Source organism: Canis lupus, chromosome 14, assembly GCF_003254725.2.
Source record: "Canis lupus dingo isolate Sandy chromosome 14, ASM325472v2, whole genome shotgun sequence".
Classification (NCBI taxonomy): Eukaryota; Metazoa; Chordata; class Mammalia; order Carnivora; family Canidae; genus Canis; species Canis lupus.
The window spans coordinates 56732255-56745828 of record NC_064256.1 but is presented as its reverse complement, the minus strand read 5'-3'; positions in this window follow the sequence as shown (position 1 = coordinate 56745828).

Here is a 13574-nt window from a genome sequence, read left to right as displayed (position 1 = left end):
ACTTTGCAAATGGATGATCATTAGATAAGGGAAATGGAGGTTCTATTCAGTGGGAAGACTAGCGAGAGTGAATACAGTGCATTAGGAGAGGGTGAGCACATCCCCTTGACTAAAGTAAAATGGAATAGAAGTAGAAGCCAAATGTTGGCATGCTGACAAGCTGGCAACAGAAGTAGTGGAGCGACATGACGGAAGCAGGCTAGGTGTATATTTTCTGTGTTTCTACCCACATGAAAGATGAATCGAGGCCTAATGATACAAAAGAAACCAGATGCTTTCTGGCTTTGGTACCAGCTCTCTTCAAATCATTCAAGAAGACTCCAGGGTATGTCATGAGTAATTCTAATTGGTTTTCTTTTCTGCCTATCCTGCCTTCTTTGCAGTTCCCTGCGATGAACCCTAACAATGGCTGCGTGTATCCTGCATTGCTGCCACAATATCACCTGTCATTTCTGATGAAGATGATATGGCTTGGCACCCGGGTCATAGTCATGTCTCCTGATTCTGATGTGCCTGTGATGTCCCTTATGCTTAGTTCCTCCCATTTCCTTTGCTAATGTGGGACTACTCCCACCATATATTATGCTCTGTTACTTGGTCCATGAATCAGCAAGCTTTCTCTTCTCAGGGCCCTACCAGAAACTATTATCACAGCCTATTGCCCCCTTGACTCCAACCATAAGTTGTAGAGGGAGAGGAGAAAGCTAAAAAGGCACCTGGATATGGGACTCCTGGATGGCTTAGTTGGTTAAGCATTTGACTCTTGATCTAGCTCATGTCTTGATCTCAGGGTCATGAGTTCAAGCCCTGTGTTGGGCTCCATGCTGGCCATGGAGCCTACTTTTTTTAAAAAAAGTAATCTAACCTATTAGTTCTCTGCTGCTGCATAAGAAATTATCCCCAAACTTAACAGCTCAGAATAAGCATTTATTATTTCATGGTTTCTGTTAATCAGGAATCAAGACATGACATAGCTGAGTCCTTTAGCCCAGGGTTCCTCATCAGGTTCCTCACCTGCGATACAGGTGCCAGCAAGGGCTGTGGTCTCATCTCAAGGCTCATCTGGGGAAGGTTCCACTTCCAAGCTCACTCACATAGCTATTGGCAGGGCTCTGGTCCCTTGCTGAGACACCAATGCCTTAACACATTTGCTGGTCATAGGGCAGCTCACAAGTTGGCAGCTGGCTTCTCTCAGAGCATGTGAGGGACAGAGTGAGTGAGAACCAGCCAGATGAGTCCTAGTTTTTGTGTCTCTGTGAATCTCTGAAGCAGTATCTCATCATTTGGCCATATTCTATTAGTTAGGAGCAAGTCAGCTGGTCTAGCCCACGTGCAAGGGGAGAGAATTATACAAGAGCATGAATACCAGGGGCCATTTTAGCAGCTTCTACCACAGTTGCGGAGAAATTCTCTACTTTCCTGATGACCATACCCTTTTAAAATCTTGAGTTCCGGGAGGAGCAAGATGGCGGAAGAGTAGGGTCTCCAAATCACCTGTCTCCACCAAACTACCTAGAAAACCTTCAAATTATCCTGAAAATCTATGAATTCGGCCTGAGATTTAAAGAGAGACCAGCTGGAATGCTACAGTGAGAAGAATTCGCGCTTCTATCAAGGTAGGAAGACGGGGAAAAAGAAATAAAGGAACAAAGGCCTCCAAGGGGGAGGGGCCCCGCGAGGAGCCGGGCTGAGGCCGGGGCGAGTGTCCCCAGGACAGGAGAGCCCCGTCCCGGAGGAGCAGGAGCTGCACCGACCTTCCCGGGCGGAAAGGGGCTCGCGGGGAGGTGGAGCAGGACCCAGGAGGGCGGGGATGCCCTCGGGCTCCCCGGGACAGTAACAGCAACTGCGCGCCCAGGAGAGTGCGCCGAGCTCCCTAAGGGCTGCAGCGCGCACGGCGGGACCCGGAGCAGCTGAAGGGGCTCGGGCGGCGGCTCCGCGGAGGGGGCTGCGCGGCCCCGGGAGCAGCTCGGAGGGGCTCGGGCAGAGGAAGAGGCTCCGTGCGGAGGGGGCTGCGCGGTTCCAGGAGCAGCTCGGAGGGGCTCGGGCGGCGGCTCCGCGGAGGGGGCTGCGCGGCCCGGGAGCGCGAATCCACCAGCGCAGGCCCCGGAGCACAGGGCGCCGGGACACAGCCCAGGATCCGGCCTCCCCCGGGACAGGCAGAGGCCGGGAGGGCCCAGGACAGCAAGGACGCTCCTGCCCCAGCTGAGCAGATCAGCGGCCCCGCCCCGGAGCCTCCAGGCCCTGCAGACGGAGTTCCTGCCGGAGCTGAATCCAGGTTTCCAGAGCTGCCCCGCCACTGGGGCTGTTCCTCCTGCGGCCTCACGGGGTAAACAACCCCCACCGAGCCCTGCACCAGGCAGGGGCACAGCAGCTCCCCCAACTGCTAACACCTGAAAATCAGCACAACAGGCCCCTCCCCCAGAACACCAGCTAGACGGACAACTTCCAGGAGAAGCCAAGGGACTTAAAGTACACAGAATCAGAAGATACTCCCCGGTGGTTCTTTTTTTGTTGTTTGTTTTTGTTTTTGTTTTTGTTTTTGTTTTTGTTTTGTTTTGCTTTTTGATTTGTTTCCTTCCCCCACCCCCCTTTTTTTTTCTCCTTTCTTTTTCTTTCTCTTTTTCTTCTTTTTTTTTCGTTTTTTTTCTTTTTCTTCCCTTATTTTTTCTCTTTCTCTTTTCTTTCCTTCTTTCTCTCCTCTCTTTTTCTCTTTTTCCCAATACAACTTGCTTTTGGCCACTCTGCACTGAGCAAAATGACTAGAAGGAAAACCTCACCTCAAAAGAAAGAATCAGAAACAGTCCTCTCTCCCACAGAGTTACAAAATCTGGATTACAATTCAATGTCAGAAAGCCAATTCAGAAGCACTATTATACAGCTACTGGTGGCTCTAGAAAAAAGTATAAAGGACTCAAGAGACTTCATGACTGCAGAATTTAGAGCTAATCAGGCAGAAATTAAAAATCAATTGAATGAGATGCAATCCAAACTAGAAGTCCTAACGACGAGGGTTAACGAGGTGGAAGAACGAGTGAGTGACCTAGAAGACAAGTTGATAGCAAAGAGGGAAACTGAGGAAAAAAGAGACAAACAATTAAAAGACCATGAAGATAGATTAAGGGAAATAAACGACAGCCTGAGGAAGAAAAACCTACGTTTAATTGGTGTTCCCGAGGGCGCCGAAAGGGACAGAGGGCCAGAATATGTATTTGAACAAATTCTAGCTGAAAACTTTCCTAATCTGGGAAGGGAAACAGGCATTCACATCCAGGAAATAGAGAGATCCCCCCCTAAAATCAATAAAAACCGTTCAACACCTCGACATTTAATTGTGAAGCTTGCAAATTCCAAAGATAAGGAGAAGATCCTTAAAGCAGCAAGAGACAAGAAATCCCTGACTTTTATGGGGAGGAGTATTAGGGTAACAGCAGACCTCTCCACAGAGACCTGGCAGGCCAGAAAGGGCTGGCAGGATATATTCAGGGCCCTAAATGAGAAGAACATGCAACCAAGAATACTTTATCCAGCAAGGCTCTCATTCAAAATGGAAGGAGAGATAAAGAGCTTCCAAGACAGGCAGCAACTAAAAGAATATGTGACCTCCAAACCAGCTCTGCAAGAAATTTTAAGGGGGCCTCTTAAAATTCCCCTTTAAGAAGAAGTTCAGTGGAACAGTCCACAAAAACAGAGACTGAATAGATATCATGATGACACTAAACTCATATCTCTCAATAGTAACTCTGAATGTGAACGGGCTTAATGACCCCATCAAAAGGCGCAGGGTTTCAGACTGGATAAAAAAGCAGGACCCATCTATTTGCTGTCTACAAGAGACTCATTTTAGACAGAAGGACACCTACAGCCTGAAAATAAAAGGTTGGAGAACCATTTACCATTCGAATGGTCCTCAAAAGAAAGCAGGGGTAGCCATCCTTATATCAGATAAACTAAAATTTACCCCAAAGACTGTAGTGAGAGATGAAGAGGGACACTATATCATACTTAAAGGATCTATTCAACAAGAGGACTTAACAATCCTCAATATATATGCTCCGAATGTGGGAGCTGCCAAATATATAAATCAATTATTAACCAAAGTGAAGAAATACTTAGATAATAATACACTTATACTTGGTGACTTCAATCTAGCTCTTTCTATACTCGATAGGTCTTCTAAGCAAAACATCTCCAAAGAAACAAGAGCTTTAAATGATACACTGGACCAGATGGATTTCACAGATATCTACAGAACTTTACATCCAAACTCAACTGAATACACATTCTTCTCAAGCGCACATGGAACTTTCTCCAGAATAGACCACATATTGGGTCACAAATCGGGTCTGAACCGATACCAAAAGATTGGGATTGTCCCCTGCATATTCTCGGACCATAATGCCTTGAAATTAGAACTAAATCACAACAAGAAGTTTGGAAGGACCTCAAACACATGGAGGTTAAGGACCATCCTGCTAAAAGATAAAAGGGTCAACCAGGAAATTAAGGAAGAATTAAAAAGATTCATGGAAACTAATGAGAATGAAGATACAACCGTTCAAAATCTTTGGGATGCAGCAAAAGCAGTCCTAAGGGGGAAATACATCGCAATACAAGCATCCATTCAAAAACTGGAAAGAACTCAAATACAAAAGCTAACCTTACACATAAAGGAGCTAGAGAAAAAACAGCAAATAGATCCTACACCCAAGAGAAGAAGGGAGTTAATAAAGATTCGAGCAGAACTCAACGAAATCGAGACCAGAAGAACTGTGGAACAGATCAACAGAACCAGGAGTTGGTTCTTTGAAAGAATTAATAAGATAGATAAACCATTAGCCAGCCTTATTAAAAAGAAGAGAGAGAAGACTCAAATTAATAAAATCATGAATGAGAAAGGAGAGATCACTACCAACACCAAGGAAATACAAACGATTTTAAAAACATATTATGAACAGCTATACGCCAATAAATTAGGCAATCTAGGAGAAATGGACGCATTCCTGGAAAGCCACAAACTACCAAAACTGGAACAGGAAGAAATAGAAAACCTGAACAGGCCAATAACCAGGGAGGAAATTGAAGCAGTCATCAAAAACCTCCCAAGACACAAGAGTCCAGGGCCAGATGGCTTCCCAGGAGAATTTTATCAAACGTTTAAAGAAGAAATCATACCTATTCTCCTAAAGCTGTTTGGAAAGATAGAAAGAGATGGAGTACTTCCAAATTCGTTCTATGAAGCCAGCATCACCTTAATTCCAAAGCCAGACAAAGACCCCGCCAAAAAGGAGAATTACAGACCAATATCCCTGATGAACATGGATGCAAAAATTCTCAACAAGATACTGGCCAATAGGATCCAACAGTACATTAAGAAAATTATTCACCATGACCAAGTAGGATTTATCCCTGGGACACAAGGCTGGTTCAACACCCGTAAAACAATCAATGTGATTCATCATATCAGCAAGAGAAAAACCAAGAACCATATGATCCTCTCATTGGATGCAGAGAAAGCATTTGACAAAATACAGCATCCATTCCTGATTAAAACTCTTCAGAGTGTAGGGATAGAGGGAACATTCCTCGACATCTTAAAAGCCATCTATGAAAAGCCCACAGCAAATATCATTCTCAATGGGGAAGCACTGGGAGCCTTTCCCCTAAGATCAGGAACAAGACAGGGATGTCCACTCTCACCACTGCTGTTCAACATAGTACTGGAAGTCCTAGCCTCAGCAATCAGACAACAAAAAGACATTAAAGGCATTCAAATTGGCAAAGAAGAAGTCAAACTCTCTCTCTTCGCCGATGACATGATACTCTACATAGAAAACCCAAAAGTCTCCACCCCAAGATTGCTAGAACTCATACAGCAATTCGGTAGCGTGGCAGGATACAAATCAATGCCCAGAAGTCAGTGGCATTTCTATACACTAACAATGAGACTGAAGAAAGAGAAATTAAGGAGTCAATCCCATTTACAATTGCACCCAAAAGCATAAGATACCTAGGAATAAACCTCACCAAAGATGTAAAGGATCTATACCCTCAAAACTATAGAACACTTCTGAAAGAAATTGAGGAAGACACAAAGAGATGGAAAAATATTCCATGCTCATGGATTGGCAGAATTAATATTGTGAAAATGTCAATGTTACCCAGGGCAATATACACGTTTAATGCAATCCCTATCAAAATACCATGGACTTTCTTCAGAGAGTTAGAACAAATTATTTTAAGATTTGTGTGGAATCAGAAAAGACCCCGAATAGCCAGGGGAATTTTAAAAAAGAAAACCATATCTGGGGGCATCACAATGCCAGATTTCAGGTTGTACTACAAAGCTGTGGTCATCAAGACAGTGTGGTACTGGCACAAAAACAGACACATAGATCAGTGGAACAGAATAGAGAATCCAGAAGTGGACCCTGAACTTTATGGGCAACTAATATTCGATAAAGGAGGAAAGACTATCCATTGGAAGAAAGACAGTCTCTTCAATAAATGGTGCTGGGAAAATTGGACATCCACATGCAGAAGAATGAAACTAGACCACTCTCTTTCACCATACACAAAGATAAACTCAAAATGGATGAAAGATCTAAATGTGAGACAAGATTCCATCAAAATCCTAGAGAAGAACACAGGCAACACCCTTTTTGAACTCGGCCATAGTAACTTCTTGCAAGATACATCCACAAAGGCAAAAGAAACAAAAGCAAAAATGAACTATTGGGACTTCATCAAGATAAGAAGCTTTTGCACAGCAAAGGATACAGTCAACAAAACTCAAAGACAACCTACAGAATGGGAGAAGATATTTGCAAATGACATATCAGATAAAGGGCTAGTTTCCAAGATCTATAAAGAACTTATTAAACTCAACACCAAAGAAACAAACAATCCAATCATGAAATGGGCAAAAGACATGAACAGAAATCTCACAGAGGAAGACATAGACATGGCCAACATGCATATGAGAAAATGCTCTGCATCACTTGCCATCAGGGAAATACAAATCAAAACTACAATGAGATACCACCTCACACCAGTGAGAATGGGGAACATTAACAAGGCAGGAAACAACAAATGTTGGAGAGGATGCGGAGAAAAGGGAACCCTCTTACACTGTTGGTGGGAATGTGAACTGGTGCAGCCACTCTGGAAAACTGTGTGGAGGTTCCTCAAACAGTTAAAAATATACCTGCCCTACGACCCAGCAATTGCACTGTTGGGGATTTACCCCAAAGATACAAATGCAATGAAACGCCGGGACACCTGCACCCCGATGTTTCTAGCAGCAATGGCCACTATAGCCAAACTGTGGAAGGAGCCTCGGTGTCCAACGAAAGATGAATGGATAAAGAAGATGTGGTTTATGTATACAATGGAATATTACTCAGCTATTAGAAATGACAAATACCCACCATTTGCTTCAACGTGGATGGAACTGGAGGGTATTATGCTGAGTGAAGTAAGTCAGTCGGAGAAGGACAAACATTATATGTTCTCATTCATTTGGGGAATATAAATAATAGTGAAAGGGAAAATAAGGGAAGGGAGAAGAAATGTGTGGGAAATATCAGAAAGGGAGACAGAACGTAAAGACTGCTAACTCTGGGAAACGAACTAGGGGTGGTAGAAGGGGAGGAGGGCGGGGGGTGGGAGTGAATGGGTGACGGGCACTGGGTGTTATTCTGTATGTTAGTAAATTGAACACCAATAAAAAAAAAAAAAATTAAAAAAAAAAAAAAAAAAAAAAAAAAATCTTGAGTTCCTCATGCAGCTATCAGGCAGAATTGGACAAATGTGGATTTGGATAGGCTCTCACTCTCTGACTCCTGCTTTGCAGTTTCTCCAGAAGAGGAACCTGGCATCAATATACAAGATGGATTAAGAAGACCCATGTTGGGGAAGTAAACCAGGAGACTGTTGTAATAATATTTATGAAAAGTGGTAGAAAGTCCAAACCAGGATGGTGGTAGGGAGCTAACAGGGAGGATGTAGATGTAAAAGAGGCAGAAAAGTAAGAATCAAAAATACTTGCTTCCAAACTTTCTTCCACAGAAAATAGAAAGAAAGGAACAATGACAACTTGGATTCCCAGGTGGTTTCTGGGTACTGCTGGCATTTATGAAAAATGGGAAAATTTGGCAAGAAGTCAGGTTTGAGGGAACACGGTTAAACTTGATATGCTAAATTTGAGGTGGTCTTTGTTTTTGTTTTGACTGAACTAAGTACCTTTACTGGGGAAAGCCAGGATTAGAATTAGTTGGACTCAAGAGTTGGCATCGGGGCCCTTCTTCTGGCCATAGGTGGACACAACATTGATGAAGCACCATTTGTACTGCATCTGCCACTTGGCTCAGTCTGTGTTCTTCTTTTTCTTCGGTCTCCCACCTTGGGAGTGTGCCCTCTTACTTTGCCAGCACGGGCCAGAAAACCATGGACTTTACCCCAAGCATGCAGCCCGCTACTCCCAGGGTGGTGAGCCTCCTTTCCCCTCCGACCTTGGGGTCGCCTCATCCTCTAGGGGCGGGCCTGCCAGGAGCACCACTTGATCTTTTGGAGCTTTGTCCTCCAACAAGGCCACATGATCCTTGATCTGGGTGACCTGGTCAGTCACCTCGAGAGTGTGTACCTCCTGGGCGTCTGCACGTTGGCAACTGAACCGGGGCCACCACAGCTGCTCCCTAAAGATGGAGTTGAGGAAGAGCTAAATTTGAGGTTTTATTTAAGTTATGAACAAGCAGATATAACTTGCTTGATCTTGTGCCCGTTGGTCTCAGACATGCAAAGACATAGACAAGAGGAGCATGACTTTGAAGATACAAAACGTCCAGAAGCAGGGGAGAGTGGCTGAGGCTGGGGCCAGAGGTCAAGGCAGGAGATGTGGATTTATTTGCATCAATATGGAAACTTTGAGAGAAGGTAGAGTCAGAGGAAGTCTCCAAGCGGGAAGGTAGAAGAAAGAAGAGCCTCCAATAATGCCCTCCGTTGGAAACCTTCCCCGGGAGCCCGCCAGCCTCTCACCATGGTGCGGCCTGGCCTCCGGCCTCCCGCCTCCCGCCTCCCTGCCCAGTCAGACACTTGCCGAAGGAGTGAGGCGGGAACATGGCAGCCTTGACGGCCGCCCCACCGGCGCGGTGACCGCTCCACTGGCCCGGGGAAACCGGAGAAGGTGAAGAGAAGTAGAAATGCTTTCTCTGAAAGAAAATCTACAGCCTGTTCTTGACAGAAAGCTCGTGGGCCTTACAGCAAAAGCAAACGACACAGAACAGAGCTCGAAATTCAAGAGCAAATCCAAACAGCAACCAAACATGACATCCATCAAGAAACCCCAAAGGTTGTTGTTTTGTTTGGCTTTGTTTTGTTTTTTGTTTTTTTTTTCCAAAAACTCCTCAAAATTATTAAACAAAAGACAGGGTTGTTCAAAGAAGTCTGTGGAAGATACTTGGATGCCAAAGGCTGCTTAGCTCCTCCTCTTTTGTCCTTCCTCCTTCCTCTTTACGCTTCTGTCATTATTTTCTCTCCCAGTCCCCTCATTTTCACCACTTGTGTCCTCACTCCTCTCCTCCCCCCTCCCCTGCACCCACAGACTGCTCCCACCCTCCAGTCTCTAAGTCTCATTTTTTTTTTAAATTAAAAAGTATGTGGGGCAGCTGGGTGGCCCAGTGGTTGAGCGTCTGCCTTTGGCTCAGGTTGTGATCCCGGGGTCCTGGGATCGAGTTCCACATCAGGTTCCCTGCATGGAGCCTGCTTCTCCCTCTGCCTGTGTCTCTGCCTCTCTCTGTGTGTCTTTCATGAATAAATAAAAATCTTGATTTAAAAATAATTTAGTTTAACTTAAAACTATAGAAGTGTAGCATAGGACACTTGGATAGTGTGGCTAAATGGAGTGGAAATGCCTGCAGGTCATTTTGAGCATATTTATGATGTGAATTTTAAAATTGCCACAAGCAAGATTTTATTCACCATGATGCTTTCCTTTGTTTTCTCTTCTCATTTTCTTCATTCTCGCTTTCAGTTTCAACAAAGGATTTCTCAGCATCTTAAGAATTTCAGATCTTGAGGGGCTGATCTTGCCTCATGACAGCAAGTTCGGTGTTTTTGCCACCTGACTGAAACACTTCCAGAAGGATCTTGATAACCAGCTCGATAGTCAGATTGCTCATTTCTTCCTTTTCTTTTTTTCAAGATTTATTTATTCATTTGAGAGAGAGAGAGAGAGAGAGCTAGTGGAGGGAGGGGCAGAGAGGGAGAGAGACAATCTTGAGCAGACTCCTTACTGAGCGTGGAGCCCCATGCAGGGCTCGATCCCAGAGCCCCGGGATCATGACCCTAAGCAGAAGCAAGAGTTGAGCACTCCACCAACTGAGGTACCTAGGCCCCCCAGATTATCCATTTCAATGGTTTAGTCAGTATGGTGTTTCTTCAGAAACTCACACAGTGGCTTGGCACCCTAGCCTATGTCATTGGCCTTTCAGGAGTGATTTGTTCTTGAGAGGCCTGTCTCCCAAGGTGGGGTGGGGGGTAGGGGGCGGGGGGTGGTGGAGGGAAGGTAGGGCAGATGAGAGGCAACCCCACAAGAAGGAGCTAAAGCTCAGACTCCAGTAGCCCAGGAGGCCCATGGGAGACTCCCGACCTGGTCCTGGCAGCCAACATGGAGAAGGTTTCTCTTCTCTTGGAACTCTATAGCAGATTCCAACAAAGGGAAAATAAAATATTTTCTGGGCAAATATAAATATTAATAAAAACGATTGTAGAATTCCACATTGTAGGGTGCTATAAAAGGGGAATACTTCATTTCATCTCTCTTATAAATAAGGATTGTTAGTGCAAGGAATGTTCTTTGGAAAACTTTTCTTTTTTAAAATTTAAGTTTATAGAATATGGAAATGACCAAAAGTATTACCATAAAACTTGATTATGGATATTTTGTAGGAAATAATTCAAAATGTCAAAAGAATTTTTAGCACAGAGTTTTCAGCATAGCAAAAACGTGTTACAGAAATGTGTAAAAATGAAGCCGTAGATCCATAAATCGTGGTGTATACATACAACGAAATCTTGTGCAGCTACTCAAAAAACTTCTTTCCAAGTTTTCAATGATATATGGAGGTGCCTAAATAGAAGAGGAACACAGTATACCTTAAGAGCAAGGTAAAAAAAAAAAAATGTGATCAATCTACATGTATTGATACGGAGCCATTTTCAAGACAGATGATGTAACAAGTAGGATTTTTCATTGTCACAAGCTTTGTTTTACAAAAATACAGTTGACCCTTGAACAGCACAGGTTTGACTTGCATTGGTCCACTTATATGCACATTTTTAAAATAAATGCAGTAAATGCACTTTCTTTCTTATGCCTTTCTTAATTGCATTTTCTTTTCTCTAGCTTATTTTATTATAAAAATACAATATCTAATACATATAACATACAAAACACATGTTAATTGACTATTTATGTTATCTGTAAGGCTTCTGGTGGACAACAGGCTACTTTGTAAAGTTTTGGGGGAGTCAAAAGTTACGTGTCCCTACCCCCGGCATTGTTCGATGGGGAACTATATAATTTTACTTGTCCAATTTAATTGCTGTAATATCTGACTCTTATTTCCCATTATCCCTAATGGAAGAAGACATAATTTAGTCATTTCTGAGTAGACCATCAGACACAGTGATTCCTCAGCCAAGCAAATTAAGGTATTGGATGCTGGGATTTTGCCACGGTTGACCCTGAAAACCCAGATGCCTTCACCACTGCATTACTTTATGCAACTCAGCTCTTGTGTGCAGACCTCACTGTGCGTCCCACGGATTGGTAGACAAGTTACATGCCTGCCTGCTCTCTGGGCAATGTTAGAAATGTGATTTGTTGGCTTGTTTTACTTTCCAGCTTCTCTGGTGTGTAATGGAACTCATACAGGGTTGGAACTGTTTGGTAGTGGAACCAATAGTGGCTACAGCCTTATCCCCGTGAGGGTGACTGGATCAGTCTACAGTTTGAGGTTGCTAACCGTGTACCAGCCCCACGGTACCTAATAGTTGATTTTAGCAATGCAATTTGATTATTCAACTGGATTATTCAATTTGATTGAAAGAGAATGACTTTAGTGGTTAAGTTTCCCTTTCCAATTATGCCAGATTTACCCTCTGGAATTGCAGATATCTCTCAGAATGATAACATTTGTCAAATAAGACAGTGCAGTCATTTAGCAATCACTCAGGGTATCCACTGAGCACCACATGCAAGATAATCAAGTAGAAATTGATCGTGCCTGGCATTTGCACAGTAGTTAGTGTAGAACACACTTAAGGCTTTCCTTGATTCCAAAAATAGGTTTGGGGAGTGAACTAGGAAGAGATCCCCATTTCATAGATGATGAAACAGAGGGTCAAAGTTGAACCATCTGCCCTGAGTCAAACCAGTAGTAAATGGTGAAGTTGGGGCCAGGACTCAGTCAATTATAGTTGAGTCCTGTATCCAGTATTCCACACGGGCCCATTTTCCATTGATTCCATAAAGAGGCTTTGGTAGGGAAGCTGGAGAAAACCTGAGGGATGGAAAGGAGACACCTTTGGGATGGGAAGGACATAGGGGGCCACTTTTTAAAAGGAGAGGCTGGCAGAGCTGAGGATCCTTCTTCCATCTTCCCAACATGAGCCAGGGCCAGCTCTCCATGAGTAGGTACATTTCCAGCTCAGATTCTGTACCTACTTCTGTCCCCCCACACCTCCCCTTTTTTTTCTGTGTCTCTGGCCACAAGATTCCCTGACAATTAGAAAAAAGTTACAAGTATGAGATCCCATGAGATCCCATTTGTCAAGGAACACTATAAAAATCCCTGATATGTTAGCCTTGACAAAGGAGCTTTCCTTCATTTTCAGAAGACCTCTGTGACCCTCTACCTCTGATCTGCAAGCACAGCATTCTCTTGAAGGCCAGGGACTTCTTTGGTGTGTGTTGAAAGGATGGCAAAGACTGGAAAAATGAGCCCACTGAAAAAAAAAATCACAACTGAAAGGTCAGAGCCACCCTGCTAATATTCCGTATTCTCAATGTTTGTCGTGTGTTTGGGAACATAACTCTCTAAGGCTTGATTCGATTTACAAAAGACAATAGATTTTCTGAAATCACAGGTGAGGAGGGGGTGGGAGGAAGGAGGTGATGAGAACAAGGCTGTCCAGGCCTTGAGCCAAAAGAGAAGAGCAACGCACCTCTTCTGCCTCGTTTTCTATACAGCCCGACACCCAGCGTCGGCAAAGGACAAGGACAAAGGGATGAAAACAGAAAACATTCCACGTCCTTTGCGGGAGAAAAGAGTGAAGGCAAACATTCTGCTAAATAATTTTGACGATATTCAGTCAGCCTGAAGAAAGAGGGGCCGCCTGTGTAGCCAATCATCAGGCCCCTGTTGGCCGAACGTGCTCGGCAGAGGGGGGTCTTCCCGTGGGTCTCTCTTGGGAACGTGTGTTCACGTCGGTGGTTGCTAAGCCTCATCAGGGCATTGTGAGAGCTAAGCCACAGTTGCGGACTTGTGTGTGGACTCATTCGCACTGGGCTTTGT